Genomic DNA, 4444 nt, shown 5'->3' with positions numbered 1-4444 from the left:
AGGGGAAGGGGGTTTGGCTAAAATATAAATTAATGAAGCAAAAAGGGGCCCCACTGCACCAACTATCATATATCACCTGTCTTAAATTATTCACTGTTTGTTCAAAGCCAAAGGTTATGTTCTTATTAGGGGTGCTTCTGTCGACACTTGTACATAAAAATCAGATTGAAAGCTGTCCGAAGGCACCCTTTTAAAGCATTCCACCAGGCAGTATTCAGCTATTTAACCATAACTAGTTATTTAGGCAAAAACTGCTAGTTAGACCATTAACAAACATTCTTTTTATATTTCTTCCAGTAAAATAAATTATTGATATCATTGCTGACTTTTATATTATGGGAGGGAAAAAAAAAAAACAATAATAAAAAGGTGATAAAAGCACTGTTTCTATTTTTTTCTTTTTTTTCCAAAAAAGAAAGTAATAAAAACTTAAATTCTTTGTACCAGTAAAAAAAAAAAAAAATGTATAAAATTTACATCCGTGCAGTGGAGTTGTTAAGTTCTAGAAATACACAGCCTATGATGCTTTAGACTTAGCCTAGTAGACCAACTGTTAGAGACAGACGTATCATTTTTATGGAATTATATGATAATCATATTCAGATTTATATAAGCATTTTACAAGTATTGCAATCATTGAGTAGAGATAATCATGGTATTTTCATCAGCTTGGTACTTTTTGAAACATGACTGTGTCGTGTAAGCAATCTGCAATTTTTCAAGGCGTGACAACTCGCCCCCCTGTTCAGTTTCCAAACCCCACTGTTCAATTTCCAAACCCAAACTGAGGCCATTCTGCTCAATGTTGGGCCCAAGACAACTTTAGCACCTGGGACAAAAGCAGGATTTCTTCTCCCACCCCAGCGCTCCCGGGAAGAGCCGCCGTTCGTGCCGCGGCCGGCTCCGCCCGGCAGCGCCTGGGAAAGGCTTCCAGGCACCACTGAAAAATTGCAGTTTGTCTGTGCATATGTTTGAACTCTTTCCATGTTGTCCTGTTTACAAGTTAACCTAAGTTGGGGTGTTTGTCATGGGTCTTCTTGGTTTTGTATTTAAATAAATAACGCGGCAAAGCGTCCCGCCAGGGGTTTGCTGCAGGTAGTTATATCCTCATGTGTAACGTGCTGCCTCCCGGCCAGCACCTTAGTAAATGATCAACTCACCGCTGTGAACCTGCCAACTTGCTATAACAACTCTGCTTTAAAAAAAGTGTTTGTGATCAGGCTTTCTCTTTGTCATCGTATGTGCATGCAGTATGATCAGTTGAACAATAACCATCAATAAAGTTTCACAAGATTTGAAAACGAAGTTTCTGTAGCATTTATATCTAAGGATGATAAATAAATTATCTTTAAAATTGAAACAGAGAGAGAAAGAGACTATATTAATCGATGAAAAATGGGGCAGTAACATATATTTATACTGGTGAGGGAATGAACCGAAATTTATTAGGAGTTCGATCCCCACATTTATTATGTAAGATATGCAAAACAAGCCTCCTATAAATAAAAAGAAAAAGTAAATTTTGTTTAAACACCGTGATGAAAGCAAATTGAAAAATGTTTACCAAATGTTAGGCTTCCAATTTCAAGTGTGGATGAGACATCTTTTTTGGAATTGCACACACAAAATGTCTAATGTAGAGAATAACAGAATTTATTTGCAATTTTAATTTTCCTGAGATGGCTTTACAGCTCCCACTCTCCAAATGATTATATGGCGTTTTAGTCTATTAAAATTATCTTGAAAGGTTGAGGGTGCAGCCCATATTAGAAAATATTTTGTTTATAAAACTCCTACAGTACTCCTAGTAGTCATTTTAAAATGTATGTCTGAAATAGTTATGTAAGAAAAGCATTTGAAATTTTTTTACAATATATATTGGGAATGTTTTCACTTATATAAATAACTACTGATAATATGACTTATGAAAAAATTATTACTACCATATGTGGAATATAGTGACTTCTAAACAGATTTAAAAAAAAAAGAACCCTACAAACCCAGAAAATGTGTATATCTGTCTTTAGAAATTAGTGTTTATATCACAACCGTGATTTGTGAATAAAGAAAAATGGTTTGTAATATCAAAATAAAAGCTTAGTCTGAAAAGGTACAAATCCGTTGGTGTTCCAAGTCATTTTGCTCTCCCTTCTCGCAGTGTGGGTGCCCGGGCTGTGCCCACGGCGGCCCCACATCCCTGTGCCCACGCTGTGCCCCCACACTGTGCCTGTGGGGCACGGGGCTGTTCCTGCTGGGGCTGGGTCCCACGCAGAGCCAGCCCTGCCTGCGGGCTGTCCGTGTGTCTGTCCTGTGTCCGTGCGTGCTCCCTCCGCAGGCTGGGACAGCCAGCACGGCACCGGCCTCCAGGTTTGCTCCCAAAGATGCCGAGTTCCACCACCAGCATCAGCTGGGTTTTCCAGGCAGCGCTGCATGACATGTGGGGAATAATTGGGGTTTGCTCCTAGGGGTGACAAAGGTATGTCCCAGACTTGCAGATTCCGGTGGGCCCTCCACTGAGCTGTGCTCTCATGGACACTGCCTGTTTCTGTGCACATCAGGGCCAGGGGAACAAGGCAAATCGCTGTTCCTGAGGCTCCTCTCATGGACACTGCCTGTTTCTGTGCACATCAGGGCCAGGGGAACAAGCACAATCGCTGTTCCTGAGGCTCCTCTCATGGACACTGCCTGTTTCTGTGCACATCAGGGCCAGGGGAACAAGCCAAATCACTGTTCCAGATGCTCCTCTCATGGACACTGCCTGTTTCTGTGCACATCAGGGCCAGGGGAACAAGGCAAATCGCTGTTCCTGAGGCTCCTCTCATGGACACTGCCTGTTTCTGTGCACATCAGGGCCAGGGGAACAAGCACAATCGCTGTTCCAGAGGCTCCTCCTGTCACTGCCAGGCTTGTTGCCCAAGCCACAAGAAAGGTGTCCCCATGCTGGAGTTCTCGACAAGCCCATTAGCCCAGCAGGTCCACATGAAGCTGGTGAGGGTAACATGCCTTGGCTGTATCACATTCCTGCCAACAGAATTATGTGACTCTTCTACCCGTGTTCCCATTATACTCTACTTTAGCAGAGGAAGACAAGACAGAGAGAAGGGATTCAAAATTGCTTGGGCTGCAGTTTAGCAGGAAGTTTTAGTCTATCAAATGCCTGAATTCTTTCAGGAAGCCAAAGAGAAGAAACCTTGATATTTGCCAGGAATGGTGGGGCGATATTATGCCGTGCTTAATTTAAATCTTTATATGACATATAAGCACTAAATGTCCAAGTGCACTCTCCTGCACATCAGGGGTGATGGATGCATTGCACTGCTTGCCTTGGTGGCTGGATGAATGACTGATGTGGTAATACTGGGTAAGATTTGGGCTGAAGGCGGGCAAGGAGCATCTTGACAGATAAACACAAGTGGGACACATGGAGAACCTGAAATGCCACGTAATTTTTATGTGGTTGGATTCATCTGCTTTGGTCTGGTGCCATTACTTATGTCTAATGCAGTAGTGCTTCCTTTCTTGGCCAAGTAGCCAACACATGCTAAATTAATAAAAACTTTGTATTTGTTGAACAATTGGCCAGAGAATAAGGAAAGTCCCACATGTAACCAAAAGAGAAAAGGCAATCATCTTCACAGGCTATTTTTATTCCAATTATTTAAAGTTCCTATACAGCTTTAATTGTCTAGCCAAAATTAAATTAAAGCTTTATAGAAGAGCTTAGAGCTGCCCCTGTGTAGGATGTTCTGTACTACTCTGTCCTTGGTCATCTTTTTGGGTATTCAAATTGTTTATTAGCTTCTAATTTGGGTAACATTTTAGGATTTCTTTTTTTAAACTAGAATTTAATTTTCTTTAACTTTCTGGAAACCTTGTCTTCAGTTTCAATTACTGTCATGTCATATTGCTGTTTCTTGCCTCAAGTGATTTTTTTGCAAGTTTGACATGTTCCTCTTGCCACATTTTTTCAGTTTTACAGTACAGATGCATGAGGAAAAAAGGCTGTGCAAATCATTTCCTCCCTTAAGTAGAGCTGAAATATCATCATTTTGGTAGGTGTAAGGGAGAGAATAAAAAAGAAGAAAAAAAGTAAAATAAAAAGTAACCTTGTTTCTGTGGGAAGAGAAGATTCGAGTGGGAGGTGAGATCAGAAGGGAGACAATGATTTTGGGAGGTCTTTGAAGAATTTATGAAAGTGTCATCAAAAAGAGTCGTTTTCCAGTATTATAAAAGTTTATCTTGATGCTTCATTTATACCTAAAGGGCATATGCTTCACCTCTCAGTATAAGAGGAGCTTTATGCTGAGTCTTTCCAGACTTTCCAGGCAGCTTTCATGCCTCTCCAGCACTTCCCCACTGCTCTGCATACCAATAATTGTCTCGCAGCACTTTGCAAAAAGCACAATGGACGTGGACTAGGATCAGAGGAGGAGATGGGCAGCAT

The 4444-nt window shown here is 41.0% G+C and overlaps 1 protein-coding gene across 50 annotated transcripts in view; it reads left to right on the top strand.

The window, feature by feature from the left end:
* RBFOX1 (RNA binding fox-1 homolog 1) overlaps positions 1 to 2117 on the top strand; it is a 1140648-nt gene extending 1138531 nt beyond the window's left edge. For all 50 annotated transcript variants that reach the window (XM_030284820.4, XM_030284819.4, XM_030284817.4 and 47 more), the window contains one exon: positions 1 to 2117. This exon is cut by the window's left edge. The gene's annotated coding sequence lies outside the window, so the exon portion shown is untranslated.
* The last annotated feature ends 2327 nt before the right edge of the window (positions 2118 to 4444 follow it).

The sequence above is a fragment of the Taeniopygia guttata genome, chromosome 14, assembly GCF_048771995.1.
Source record: "Taeniopygia guttata chromosome 14, bTaeGut7.mat, whole genome shotgun sequence".
NCBI lineage: Eukaryota > Metazoa > Chordata > Aves > Passeriformes > Estrildidae > Taeniopygia > Taeniopygia guttata.
This window is presented reverse-complemented; position numbering and strand designations above follow the sequence as displayed.